This window comes from Cetorhinus maximus, chromosome 4 (genome assembly GCF_964194155.1).
Source record: "Cetorhinus maximus chromosome 4, sCetMax3.hap1.1, whole genome shotgun sequence".
Lineage (NCBI taxonomy): Eukaryota > Metazoa > Chordata > Chondrichthyes > Lamniformes > Cetorhinidae > Cetorhinus > Cetorhinus maximus.
The window spans coordinates 168584535-168600007 of record NC_135882.1 but is presented as its reverse complement, the minus strand read 5'-3'; the positions used below and the strand labels follow the sequence as shown (position 1 = coordinate 168600007).

Here is a 15473-nt window from a genome sequence, read left to right as displayed (position 1 = left end):
GGACGGGTTACATCTGAACAGGAACAGGACCAGCATCCTCGTGGGGAGGTTTGCTAATGCTGTAGGGGCAGATTTAAGCTAAATTGGCAGGGGGATGGGATCCTGAAAAGTAGTTCAGAGGGTGGAGAAGCTGATATGGAATTAGAAGTTAAAATGCTAGTAAGTGAGTCTGGAAGGCAGAGGAAACATAGGTTAAATAAGAAGGAAGTGAGTTTAGCAAGGCTAAATGGAATACATTTTGATGCAAGGAGCCTGAGGAATAAGACAGATGAGCTGAGGGCACAGATAAGCACATGGGAGTATGATATCATAACTATAACTGAGACTTGGCTAAAAGATGGGCAGGATTGGCAGCTCAACATTCCTGGCTATAGGGCATTCCGACGAAATAGAGAGGTGGGTGGGGTTGCAATATTGATCAAGGAATCAATTATAGCAGTGAGGAGGGATGATATCTTGGAAGGATTATCAAATGAGACCATATGGGTAGAAGTAAAAACACAAAAGGGGCAAACATGCTGTTGGGTGTGTACTATAGGCCCCCAAATAGTCAGGGAGAGATAGAGGATCAAATATGTAATCAAATTTCAGACAAGTGTAAGAATAATAGGGCAGTAATAGTAGGGGATTTTAACTACCCAAATATTAACTGGGATAGTTTTAGTGTGCAAGGTAGGGAGGGAGCAAAATTCTTAAGTTGCATCCAGGAGAACCTTTTTAGCCAGTACGCAGAAAGCCCAACAAGAGAGGTAGCAGTTCTGGACCTAATATTCGGAACTGAGCCCAGGCAGGTGGAAGGGGTATCTGTAGGGGAGTATTTTGGAGATAATGACCATAACTCAGTTAATTTCAGGATAGTTATGGAAAAGGATAAGGTTGGGCCAGGAATAACAGTCCTAAACTGGGGAAAGGCTAATTTTACTAAGATGAGATACAATTTGGCCCAAGTGGACTGGGAGCAGCTACTTGCAGATAAAACTGTGTCAGAGCAATGGGAGACATTCAAGGAGGTAAGAGCAAGAGTACAGGGCAAATATGTTCACATAAAGACAAAGGGGGGGACCAAATCTGGAGAACCCTGGATGTCAAGGGACATAAAGGTTAGGATTAAGAAAAAAGAGAAGCTTATGGCAGATACCAAGGGCTCAATGCGGCAGAGTCCCTAGAGAAGTATAAAAAGTGTAGGGGGGAACATAAAAAAGGAAATTAGGAAAGCTAAGAGAGTGCATGAGAAAGCATTGGTGGGTGGAATAAAGGAAAACCCAAAGGGTTTTTAAAAAATATATATATAAAGAGCAAGAGAATAACCAGGGAAAGAGAAGGGCCAATTATGGACCGTAAAGATAATCTGTGCGTGGACCCGGAAGCCGTGGGTACAATCCTCAACGAGTACTTTGTGTCGGTCTTCACAATAGAAAAGGATAACAGAGGTACAGACATCACTGTGGAGGACTGTGAAATATTAGAGGAAATTAACATAGAGAGAAAGGAGCTGCTAGCAGAGTTAACGGTCTTAAAAGTGGATAAATCCGTAGGCCTGGACTAGATGTTTCCCAGGCTGTTGAGGGAGGCAAGGGAAGAGATATCAGGGGCCTTGGCAGTAATCTTCAAATCGTCTTAAGCCACAGGACTAACATTGTCCCATTATTAAAAAATGGAGAAAGGGATAGACCAGGAAATTACAGGCCAGTCAGCCTAACCTCGGTGGTGGGGAAGCCACTAGAAAGAATTCTGAGGGACAGAATCTATCTGCACTTGGAGAGACATGAATTAATCAGGGATAGTCAGCATGAATTTGTTAAGGGAAGGTCGTGCTTGACTAATTTGATTGAATTTTTTGAGGAGGTAACCAGGAGTGTTGATGAGGGTGATGCATTTGATGTGGTCTACATGGACTTTAGCAAAGCTTTTGTTAAGATCCCTCATGGCAGACTGGTCAAGAAAGTAAGATCCCATGGGATCCAAGGCAAACCTGGCACGTTGGATCCAAAATTGGCTGAGAGGCAGGAAGCAGAGGGTGGAGGCAGGAAGCAGAGGGTGATGGCAGAAGGATGTTTCTGTGACGGGAAGTCTGTTTCTAGTGGGGTTCCACAGGGCTCGATGCTGGGGCCCTTGCTGTTTGTGGTGTACATAAATAATTTGGGCTTAAATGTAAGAGGGTATGATCAAGAAGTTCCCGTATGACACGAAATTGTTAGGATGGTAAATAGTGAAGAGGACAGCCATAAACTGCAGGAGGATATCAATAGATTGTTCAGGTGGGCAGGGCAGTGGCAAATAGAATTCAACCCGGAAAAGTGTGAGGTAATGCACTTGGGGAGGGCGAACAAGGTAAGGTAGAAGACACTATGAATGGTAGGACCCTGGAAAGTACTGAAGATCAGAGGGACCTTGGTGTGCATATCCACAGATCCCTGAAGGTAGCAGGGCAGGCAGACAAGGCGATTAAGAAGGCATATGGGATACTTGCCTTTATTAGCTGAGGTGTAGAATACAAGAGCAGGGAGGTTCTGCTGGAACTGTATAAAACGATGGTTAGGCCATAACTGGAGTAATGCGTGCAGTTCTGGTCACCACATTATAGGAAGGATGAGATTGCATTGGGGAGGGTGCAGAGGAGATTTATTAGGATGCTGCCTGGGCAGGAGGGTCTGAGCAATGAGCAAAGATTGGATAGGCTGGGGTTGTTTTCCTCGGAGCAGTGAAGTTGAGAGGGGACCTAATAGAGGTGTAAAAGATTATGAGGGGCAGAGATAGGGTGGATAGGAAGGCACTTTTTCCATTAGTAGAGGGGTCAATAACCAGGTGGTATAGATTTAAGGTAAGAGGTAGAAGACTAAGTGGGGAGTTGAGGAGAATTTTTTTCACCCAGAGGGTGGTGGGAGTCTGGAACTCATTGCCTGAAAGGGTTGTTGACTCAGAAACTCACGTAGCATTTAAGAAGTATTTAGATATTCACTTGCATTGCCGTAGCCTCCAGGGCTATGGGCCAAGTGCTGGAAAATGGGATTAGTGTAGTCAGATCTTTGTAGACCGGTGCAGACACAATGGGCTGAATGGCCAGCTTCTGTGCTCTAAACATCTGTGTCTATGAATCTAAAACACTATGCAACATTATAGTCCAAGCCTCTGTTGGCCAGTTTAATTTCAAATGAAGTGAAATATCTTTCAACTCTGTAAATTTAGGCACTAACCGAAGATTTTTAGTTAAATCAAATTCCTCAAAGGAATCAAAGTCACCATCTAAATCACTATCTCTCCCTCCCTCCTTTATTCTAAGCTTCACTTAGACAATTCATACTGTCTGGCTCCTTTCTCTCTCAGAAGCTTTCTATCTCTTTCCTTCTCACTTTCCTCACTTGCTAACTTCTCTCTCTAAGGTTGAAGTTCAAGCTTTTGCATTTCTATTTCTTGCAATTTTTTCTTTTCCTTTTCTTGCTCCTCTCTGTCACATGAGCAGGGACATGTTATGAATTTAATTTTAAAATTTTTATTTGCTTTCGGAAACGTCATCCCGCCTACGGATGAGGTTTCCTAAAAATGCAAAGGTCGCTTGGCCTTTTTGCCTGCCCGCCAACCATAAGGTTGGACAGGCAGTGAAAATTTTCTTTTAATGATGACTTTAACAGCCTTAATATTTATGGCCTTTTATTTGTTGGCGGGCGCGCTGCTGACTCTGGGGCATGCTGCCAACTCCGGCGTGTGCCTGCCAGCTGAAATATTGCGTGACTGCGCGTTGACATCGGGACGCTCACGTCATTTTATGATGGAGCGGGTCGGGCGCATGCCCACCAACCTGTCGAGCTAAAGATTTTGCTCCATGTGTCTCCTCCTTTAACTTTAAATGCTGAGTAATTACTTTAACCATGTAAGCCTTAGAATTCTGCTTTTATCTCTACCTGGACTTCATCTGCTAACTCTGTCAGCTGAGTTTTAGTCAGAGATTTTAAATTCTCCAAAGTCACATCTTTAACTCCCAGAAAAGTCTTAGCAATTACCAAAGCCATGTTGCAGTCCAAGCACTTCAAGATCCCTCAACATAAAACGCCTGAGTTCAGTATTTCCTCGTGCTCATAGCCTTTAAATTCACAAATTACAAATTCAATCAAGGAATTTTAAATCCCGCAAAGAGCCCCCAAATTTGTTACGATCGCAGCCGATGCTATTCGCTGAGCAAGCCAAAACCCAGAGGGCAACGTTTCTTACTGATCATAAGTTTTTTTTATATTTTGCAAATGAGGGGAAACAACTGATCTCAGGAGCATTATTAGAATTTTAAAATTTAAAAATGTATTAACAAGAATAAATAAAAACTTAAACACAGAAGATTAAAGTTACACAGTTCCTACAAACAAGCTGTCTTCACTAACCTTCCCCCAGTTTAATTACCCTTGGGGACACACACACAGCCGCCTTTACTGAATACCAGCATATTCCCAAAAATATTATCTACACATCGAGTGAACCTTCTCTAAACTGCTTCTAATGCAATTATGTCCTTTCTTACTAAGGAGACCAAACTGTACACAGTACTCTACATGTGGTCTTACCAGTAACCTATACAACTGTAGCAAAACATCCCTACTTTTATATTCCATTCCTCTTGCAATAAACAACAACATTCCATTTTGCCTTCCTAATCATTTGCTGTACCTGCAAGCTCACTTTTTGTAATTCGTGTACCAGGACGTCCAGATCCCCCTGTAGCCCAGAATTCTGCAATTCCTCCCAATTTAAATAATATGCTGCTTTTTTTAAATTCTTCCTGCAAAAGTGGATAAGTTGTCATTTTTCTACATTATACTCCACCTGCTAAACTTTTGCTGCTCACTTCACCTATCTATATCCATTTGCAGACTGCTTATGTCCTCTTTACAACTTACTTTCCTATTGATCTTTGTGTCATCAGCAAATTTAGCAACCATACATTCGATCCTACCATCCAATTCATTAATATGGATTGTCAATACTTGAGGCCCCAGCACTGATCCTTTTGGCACTCCACTTGTTATATCTTGCCAACCTGAAAATGACCCATTTATGCCAACTCTCTTTTTCCTGTTAGCTAATCAATCCTCTAACCATGCTAATATATTACCCCACTATACCACGAGCCCTTATTTTGTGTAGTAACTTTTAATGTAGCACGTTGTCAAATGTCTTCTGAAAATCTAAGCACATCACATCCACAGGTTCCCCTTTATCCACATTATTTGTTACTTCCTCAAAGAACTCTAATAAATTGGTCAAACATAATTTCTCTTTTACAAAACCATGTTGACTCTGCCTGGTTGTATTGAGATTTTCGAAGTGCCCTGCTATAACCTAAATAACAGATTCTGGCATTTTCCGTATGACAGATGTTAAGCTAACTGGCCTGTAGTTTCCTGCTTCCTGTCCTCCTTTTATCTTGAATAAAGCGTTATATTTGCTATTTCCCAACCTGATGGGATCCTTCCAGGATCTGGAGAATTTTGGAAAATTAAAACCAATGCATCTATTATCTGAGCAACTACTTTTTTTAAGACCCTAGGATGAAGTCCATCAGGACCTGGGATTGTCAAATTTTGATTCTAAAAATTTTATCAGTTTCCCTGGTAATTGCTGATTGTAATTCCCTGATTGTAATTGCTTTAAGTTCCTCCCTCCCTTTCACCTCCTGATTCACAATTATTTCTGGGATGTTATTTGTATCCTCTACAGTGAAGACGGATGCAAAATATCTGTTCAATTCATCTGCCATTTCCTTATTTTCCATTATTAATTCCCCATTCTCACTCTCTCGAGGACCAACATTCATTTTACTTTTTCTCTTTTTAAATTCCAGTAAAATCTCTTACTATCTGGTTTTACGTTTCTAGTGAGCTTTCTCTCATACTCTAATTTCTCTTTCCTTTTTTTTAAGCCATCCTGTTTTTTATAGTCTGTCCACTCTCCTGACCTGCTGTTAATCTTTGCAGAATTGTATGCTTTTTCTATCAATTTGATACTACCTTTAACTTCCTTAGTTAGCCACAGCTGGTACATCCTTCCCCTAGAGTCTTTCTTTCTCACTGGAGTGTATCTTTGCTGAGTACTACTAAATAGCTTCTTAAATGTTTGCCACTCCATCTGTATTGCCTTATCCCTTAACCTAATTTCCCAATACACTTTAGCCAGCTCTGCCTTCATACCCTCATAATTGCTCTTACTTAAGTTTAAAACACTCGTCTTAGATCCACCCTGCCCTCCCTTAAACTGAATGTGAAGTTCAATCATGTTATGATCACTGATACCTCGAGGCACCTTTATTATGAGGTCCTTAGTTAACCTGTCTCATTGTACATTACCAGATCTAGAGCAGTCTTCCCTCTGGTTGGCTCCAGCATGTGCTGTTCTTAGAAATTTTCCCTAAAACTCTCCATGAACTCAACTTCCAGGTTACCTTTGCCAACCTGATTTGCCCAATCTATATGTCAATTAAAATCACCCATAATTGTTCCTGTACCTTTCTCATAAGCCCCCATTATTTCTTCCTGTATACTCCATCCTGCAGTATGTTTACCGTTCAGGAGCCTATAAACTACTCTCACGAGTGACTTCCTACTTTTACTATTTCCTATCCCTACCCCAACTGATTCTACATCCTGACCTGTTGAACTAAGGTCATCCCTCTTTATTGTACTAATGTCATCCTTAGTTAACAGAGCTACTCATCCGCCTTTTCCTAGCTCCCTATCTTTCCGAAATGTCATGCACCCTTCCTGCCATGTTCTGTTTATCACTTCTTTTATTGCTACCTTGCTCTTTTGTCTTCTCTCTTTAGTTGATCACATCTTCCCACACGTGATCCCTTACCCCCGCTATTTAGTTTAAAGCCCTCTCTACTCTCCTAGGTATACGACTTGCCAGAACACTGGTCACAGCATGTTTCAGGTGAAGACCACCCCAATGGTTCAGCTCTCACATTCTGCAGTACTGGTGCAAGGGCCCCATGAATCAAAACCTATTTCTTCTGCACCAATCTTTGAGTCACACATTCAACTCCCTAATCTTATTTTTCCTACACCAATTTGCTCACGACTCAGGTAATAATCCAGAGATTATTACCTTTGAGGTTCTGCTTTTTAATTGAGCTCCTAGCGGCTCATACTCCCTTAGCAGAACCCCTTTCCTATTCATACCTATGCCATTGGTACCTACATGGACCTTGACCACTGGATCCGCCCCCTCCCGCTGCAGATTGCTCTCCAGACCCAAGCAGATGTCCCGAACCTCGGCATCAGCCTTCTGGACACTCGCTCCTGGCTGCAAAGACCTCTGTCTATCTCCCTGACTATACTGTCCCCTCCTACCACTGCATTCCTCTTTACTCCCCCTACTTGACCAGGGCCTCCTGTATCATAATGCCATAGTCACTTCGCTCATCCACCCTGCATCCCCCATTTAGAAATAAAATAAAGTCCCAGATTTCAGGAGTGTGGAGGCCATCCGTTTCAGGCATAATCTCTAACAGGTTGTGCATTTAAATAAATGGGGAATGCTGTTCACCCATCTTTACTATTCTGAATCCAGGACTCGGGATATAGTGACCTGAAGCAACTGACAGAAAATGATTACACTTTAACATCACAAGTAGCATGACTACCTCCACAGTTTTCTGACCAGACCATTATTCTTATCTTGGCACTTATAATGGTGCAATTTTGATTTAAAAATTGTTCTTTGAACCTGTTTCAGTAAAATATATGTCATAAACAGCAGTGAGCTATGACCAATACTTACATCGCAGGGCTAACAACGATTCATTAGCGACTTTGGGGCCATTGCCTTTTTGGGCATTTGTGAAGATTTTTATCCAATCGTATTGCACAGCCAAAGAGCATGTGCAGAAATAACTCAGACTTAAGTCTGGAGAGGTGGCAAAAGCATTTATATGTGAAAAATCAAAAATTTTACATCTGCTAATTGTGTTAGCAGTATTTAATGCCAGTACCGATAGAGGGATCTAAGTACAGCGTGACATCTTTACATTTTATCCATTATAAATGTGGGCAAAGTAATATAAAAATAAAAATTCAATGGCTGCATCATTTGAAGAATGGTGCTATTTGAACAAGAGCAGGGGTGTTTTTTTTTCAGAGAAATTTCATGTAGTACTATCTATTAAATAGTTTCCATACTTTATCGTATTACTATTGATCGTACTGTTTTTGCAATAGGACGTTAATTGGTTAATTGATGCCACAGGTTGCCTTCTCATTTGTATGTAAAAGATCCCGTGGTGATACTTGAAGAAGAGTAGTTGAGCTTTTGCAGTTTCTTGGCTAAAGTTCTTTAAGCAACATCACCAAAAACAGATTATCTGATCATTAATCTCATTGCTGTTATAGAGTCATAGAGGTCCATTGCTCAGAAAAAGGCCCTTTGGCCCATCGAGTCTGTGCCGGCCAAACAAGTGCCTAACTATTCTAATCCCATTTTTCAGCACTAGGCCCATAGCCTTGTATGCCATGGCATCGCAAGTGAACATCCAAATACTTCTTAAATGTTATGAGGGTATCTGCCTCTACCACCATTTCAGGCAGTGAGTTCCAGATTCCCACCACCCTCTGGGTGAAAAAATTCTTCCTCAAATCCCCTCTAAACCTCCTGCCCCTTACCTTAAATCTATGCCCCCTGGTTATTGATCCCTCAACCAAGGGGGAAAGCTCCTTCCTGTCTACCCTATCTATGCCCCTCATAATTTTATACACCTCAATCATGTCCCCCCTCAATCTCCTCTGCTCCAGGGAAAATAACCCCAGTCTATCCTATCTCTCCTCATAACTAAAACTCTCCAGCCCAGGCAACATCCTGGTGAATCTCCTCTGCACTCTCTCAAGTATAATCACATCCTATAATGCGGATTCCAGAACTGCACGCAATACTCTAGCTGTGTCCTAACCTGCGTTTTATACAGTTCCAGCATAAACTCCCTGCTCTTATATTCTATGCCTTGGATAATAAAGGCAGGTATCCCATATGCTTTCTTAACCACCTTGTCTACCTGTCCCGCTACCTTAAGGGACCAGTGGACGTGCACAACAAAGTCCCTCTGATCCTCGGTACTTGCCAGGGTCCTACCATTCATCATGTATTCCCGTGCCTTGTTTGTCCTGCCCAAGTGCATCACCTCACACTTATCTGAATTAAATTCCATTTGCCACTAATCAGCCCATCTGACAAGCCCATCTTTATTCTCCTGTAATGTAAGGCTATCCTCCTCACTATTTACCACACCACCAATTTTCGTGTCATTCGCGAACTTAGTGATCAACCCTCGTACATTCAATTCTAAGTCGTTTATATATACCACAAACAGCAAGGGACCCAACACCAATCCCTGTGGAACCCCACTGGACACAGGCATCCAGTCGCAAAAACACCCCTCTACCATCACCCTTTGCTTCCTGCCACTCAGCCAATTCTGGATCCAATTTGCTAAATTGCCTTGGATCCCATGGGCACTTATCTTTGTTATCAGTCTCCCATGCGGGACCTTATCAAAAGCCTTGCTGAAGTCCAAGTAGACTACATCAAATGCATTGCCCTCATCTACAGACCTGGTCACCTCTGAAAAATTCAGTCAAATTGGCCAGATATGACCTCCCCTTAACTGCTGTTGATTAATCCCAGCCTCTCCAAGTGTAGATTAATTCTGCCCCTCTGAATTGCTTTCAATAATTTCCCCACCAGTGAGGTTAGACTGACTGGACTGTGGTTCCCTGGTTTATCCCTTCCTCCCTTCTTGAATGATGGTACCACATTGGCGGTCGTCCAGTCCTCTGGCACCTCTCCTGTGGCTAGGGAGGTATTGAAAATTATTGCCAGTGCCCCTGCTATCTCCTCCCTTGCTTCACTCAACAGCCTGGAACACAATTCATCCGGGCCTGGAGATTTATCTACTTTTAAGCCTGCCAGACCACTTAGAACCTCCTCCCTTGTGGGACCTTGCTGTGTATAAATTGGTTGCCGCATTAGCCTACATTGCAACAATGCCTATATTTCAAAACACTTAATTTGCCTGAAAGTGCTTTGGGACATCTTGAGTTTGTAAAAGAAACAGTATAGTTTTTTTTTGGATCAATTCAAGTTGTCTGCTGGTAGTTATTTTTGGACTAGAGATAGTTCAAACCTTTCTTCCCTTATTGTCAGGGAATTTCCTCATATGCAAACTCTTCATATTCAATCACACTTTATCATATGCTTGTATTTGGCTTGCATAGTTCATGTCTCTAAATTTCTATAAGCTTTCCCACTGTTTTGGAGAAGCCCTGGGATGCTTTTTTATTTGCTTTTCTATCACATATTTGTGTCAATAAGCATAATCTTTTGTACCTTTAATTTTCAAGTGAAACCTCTTGCCTTTGTTATTGACCAGTCTAAGTGACACAAACGTTGCAAGAGTCCATCCCTTAAGGTGTCATCAGTTTGCTCAGACATGTCAGTGACCACGGGTTAATTACAGAGCAACAAAAAAATCATTTATTAAGCGATTGGTTTACTTCTCAGCAGCTTCTTAGTCTTCAATACCAAAAGAACCAAACAATTCCACATGAAACACAGGGCTCAATTTTGACCCATTTTAAAACCTATTCATTTAAACAGAGTTAAAATCTGGCCCACTGTCTCCAGGTTAAGATCCTGACCACTCAGGCTACCAAGAGCACTGAAAGCCCCTTGTACCTTTGAGCTGCCATGTTTCTTAGTTTTTAGTCTCTTCTGGTTCTTCTCCACCTACCCTCACCAACCTTGGCTAAAATATTGGCAGCCTAATGCATGTACCCCGTAAAATTTCAGACAGGTCGGGGACAGTTGGATAGGTGGCAGGAAGGCCATCTGCTGGATTTTATTTTCCCCCCAGCCTTAAACTTACCAGTGGAGCAATGTAAAATCCAGCCCTCTGTTTCAGAGTTCATCCGTTTGTGATGATGCCGTTAAGCAACTTTGTACCAGAATTCCCAACAGTCCTGACATCCCCTCTGCAATGTCATGGGCAATGTCATCAACTTTCAAAAGCAACAGTTTAGTGCAAACATTAACAGTACCAGTTTCTGCATGGAGAGCCAAATGATTGACATATAATTTGATCTGATTGACAAATCGCCCTTACTTTTCAGGGACATTTGACCCTTATTTTAAAAAAATCCAAATGTTGCTTTTAAAATTAAGTTAGGCTTTAGGTATTGTTGGAACAAGGCGGCCTCAGCATCTATTCAAGACATTGAATCATGGTGCTATCAGCTTGATTGTCAAAACTTCAAACTGTTTTGAAATTAAGAGATGTGTCATTACTTTAGATATGCCATTTGTTTTTGTGTTAAAGTGATGACCAAAGTTACATGTTCATCTATCAAAGTGAAGGAATTTCTTCTTTTTGTCCTTCCTTGTTTCAGTCATATTAAAGCTGCTTGGGTAAACCTTGGATTGGCTGTTCGAAATGAGCAGTGTACTTTTGTTTTTGCTCAGCTCCAACAGAGGACTATTCAGCCTGTTCCTTTGCGCGATTATTAACTTTCTTCCTGGCCAGCAAATGAAAATAGAAAGAGCTCTTTGCATTTCAGTAGCAATGTTTTTTTGTGCCAGGGACGCCATTGCCTCCAGAGATGTTAGCAGAAACCAACTCTTGAAATTGGTCTTGGACCCTCTCGAGGCGGTGGACTCATCTCAGTTACTTGACTGTACAGCCGCTGAGGGGACTGCTGGCAGCAGCAGCAGTGTTGTTAGGTAACTGCAGCGTATAATTTGGACTCCATGAGGTTTCAATCAAACTTGTAAGGAACTTCCTCTCATCGTACAATGAGCTCACTTTCACAAAACGCACTTACTGGTTGTGTTTGCCCAATTATTAACTGAACTGCCATACCTAAAATTCATAAGCGCATATTACTAATGCCAAGGATAAGCACACAGGGTTTATAGATACTGACGAAAAGATCAGTGGTAAAAAATTTACTTTGTGGCAAAAAATGGCATTTATGCAGAGTTGATGATGGACAAGTCTTTTTTTAAATTTTTTTATTTAAAGTGGGATTTGTTATGTGTGCTTTTTTTTCTAAAAAATGTCATTTCTACTAGTTCTATTCACATTTTGAATCCTTGGGAGAAAGAGGTGCAACAATTTATTGTCCAGCTTTTACATTTATCTTCCTAAAATCTTAAACATGCATTATTTTGTAACTTAACAGGATGGGAAGAGCAGCTCTAGAATTTTTTTCCTTAGTTATTTTAAATGACTTAATTAGGAGGGGCCTGTTTGTGAATTTCGGAATTGTCATCATTTTGCAATTACTTCTTGTGCCATGTGAAAGCAAAACAATATTTCAGTTGTGCCTGTCATGTTCTTTTACAGTAGCTGGACTGAGTTAAGAGGACTTTGCTAGAACTTACTAATTATCATGGTAGGATCAGTGGAATGTGACTGAACAGTTGCTAAAGCAGAAGTCTAATTGCTGAAATCAGAATAACCCTCTCAATGTTATTTTGATTGTAGTGAGTAAAATATTTTTGATGAAGGAATGGAATTTTAAACTACGTTTAGAGTATGAATAAAACATTATTTGAAATTAAATTAATTTCCTATTAAAAACTGAAATGTATGATTAAGCCACTAGCCAGTAGAAATAATTCAAACTGTATTGTATATAAAATAAAGTTATGAACATGATATATTCAGGATTTACAAGTTCTGATGTAACCCTAATTAAAATGAAACGATTCTATTTCAGGAATTTGCAATAACTCTTAATATTTAACACATGAATGTGTTCAATATTGATGGAGGAATATGTTGCTACCAAACTGAAATAAGATCCTTGAAACAGAAAGGACGTTACCATGGAAAAATGAAGTAACACTCGGTGCAGCTGTGATGCATTAATGAATAGGATATTTTTTTAAAAGATCATTTGTGTTTGGTGTGGCTCGAAGGGACTGAAACAGATGGTTTCCATGAACAGAATCTGACCCTCAGCATGAGCACTGTTACTGGCATATTACTTCATTCTCTTTCCCTTGATGAACAGTGTGTTGAATTATAACATGATTTACAGTTATAGGTTTGATTTTCTATTTACATTTGAACTCCTGATTTTATATTGCGTGAACTGTTTAACTTACTGACATTGAATCGGCAACTAGAATCTATCTGTGAACAGGAAAAGAGTGATAAATTGATTTGAAATTGAAATTCACAAGGTTCTAGTTACCTCTTGAACAAGCCTGCTGGTGAAAATATTTCTTAGATCTATTACAGTATAACTCTATCAATTTGAGTTTAAGCAGAAATGTACATAGGGATAACTGACCAGTAACATAGAGATTCTATATGCTTATTTTAACAAAATATGATCTTAGACCAAGCTGTTTCACTTTTCTATACTGTTGATTCCATGTAAATAATAGAGAGCAAGAATTAACATTTTTCCTACACTTAGCCTTTTTGAATTGTTGCATAAACATTATAATCGTACATCTTGCTCTGTGCTCATTGAAAGCCCAGGTTACACATCAGTAGATCCTCTACAACCCTCTGAAATGTTTTATTTCCGCTTCTCCCAAATCACAGCTAATTTAAAGTTAAAAGAATATTCTGAGAGTTTGCAATGAATAATATATTACGATTTAAGGCATGTCTGAAATTTGCTCTTGAAAATTGGTAACGGGCTGCTTTGCCAATATTTTCTTCAGGTTTCAACAACAAGTTTAGCTCCTTTCACAATTGTAGTTTCATCTTTGCTTACAAGAATTACTTTTCTTGGTGACTGACAAGGACATACTAACAGAGTAAGCTATTCAGCTGTTTTGCCAGTTCCCCCATTCAGTTAGGTCATGGTTGATCTGTATCTTCACTCTGTGTACCTGTCTTGGTTCTGTATACCTTGGTACAAGTGCATAACAAATAAGCAGTGCTGTGAATGAAATTTGCTTTGGTTTTGTGTGTGTTATTTTATTTACTTATAAACATTACCATTCTTTTGGACATCACTGCATATACTTGCAACATATGAAAGTTTCATCTTATTCCTGCAAGCATTCTTTCAGCATGATGTATGTACAACTGAACACCCTGAAATGCTGAGGAGGAAGCAGCAACATTAGTGGGTTTATTGTTGATCAAAGTTCCTCGATGTTTTGAGGCACAGTCAGAGATAAATGGACTCTGAGCCACAACAGGCAATATGAGCGAGGGTGACTTAAATCTAACCCTACCAGCCGGATAGTAATCAGATGACCTGGCAGTGAAAGTTGAGAAACAACAGTTGCATTTTTGTAATATATTATCACACCTGTATGAAATGCCCCAAAGCACCACAGAAGCAATGAATTACTTTTAACTGCAGAATTGTTGCTATGCACCCAAGTGTGGTAACTAGTTTAGGTACAGTGAGATCTCTCAATCAACAAAGAGGTGGTATGTTTTTGATGGCAGTGTTTGAGGTGAAGATTGTTAGCCAGGACACCGGAGCAATTTCTTGTTTCTTGTTTAAATTGTGCCATCCCTCATGGAAAAATCAGTTGTAACTAATCTGAATTTAAAGGGATGTTGGAATTGGTCCCAGTTGAGCTGCCCCCAGTCAGCTATGGGATCTTTGATATCCATCTAACAAGTTAAAGGGGGACTCAGCTGATGAAGCACTGAATAGCAATGGCACAGAATGTACTCTGGATGGAGGAGTTCAAGGTCAGTCACTCAAGTGTTTTTGTAGCATCACTACTGACCAAGCGGCTGAGTCCTGAAGGATATATTTGCTGGATTGGGCCTGCAGCAGGTGGTGAGAGAACCAACAAGAGGGGGAAAACCTACTTAACCTTGCCCTCAGCAATCTATCTGTTGCAGATGCATCTGTCTATGACAGTATTGGTAAGAATTACCACGTCTCAGTCCTTTTGGAGATGAAATCTCAGCTTCACACGTGTTGTGTGGCACAACCACTGTGCTAAATATCATAGATTCAGAACAGATCTAGTAGCCCAAAACTGGGCATACATGAAACGCTGTGGGATATGAGCATCAACAGAATTCTATTCAACCCCAATCTTTCACCTCAATGTCCGGCATATCCCTCTCTTCCAATATCATCAGTCCTAGTTAAATGAGGAATGCAGGAAATTCAGGAGCAGCACCAGGCATACCATCTCAACCTGTTCCTGAGGTTCCCACCATCACAGATGAAAGCCTTCAGCCAATTCGATTCACTCCACGTGATATCAAGAAATGGCTGAAGGCGCTGACACTGCAAAGGCTGTGGGCCCTGACAACATTCCAGCAATAGTACTGAAGATTTGTGCTCCAGAATTAGCCATGTCCCTAGCCAAGCTGTTCCAGTACAGCTGCAATATTGGCAGCTACCTGACCCATGTATGTTCTGTGCACAACAAAACCAATACAAACCCAGTCCTGCCACTCCATCAGTCTACTGTTAACCAGCAGCAAAATGATGGAAGGTGTT

At 40.7% G+C, this 15473-nt stretch overlaps 1 protein-coding gene across 3 annotated transcripts in view; it reads left to right on the top strand.

Annotated features, from left to right (window-relative positions):
* vps13b (vacuolar protein sorting 13 homolog B) overlaps window positions 1–15473 on the top strand; it is a 1109808-nt gene that overhangs the window by 652989 nt on the left and 441346 nt on the right. The window lies entirely within an intron of this gene.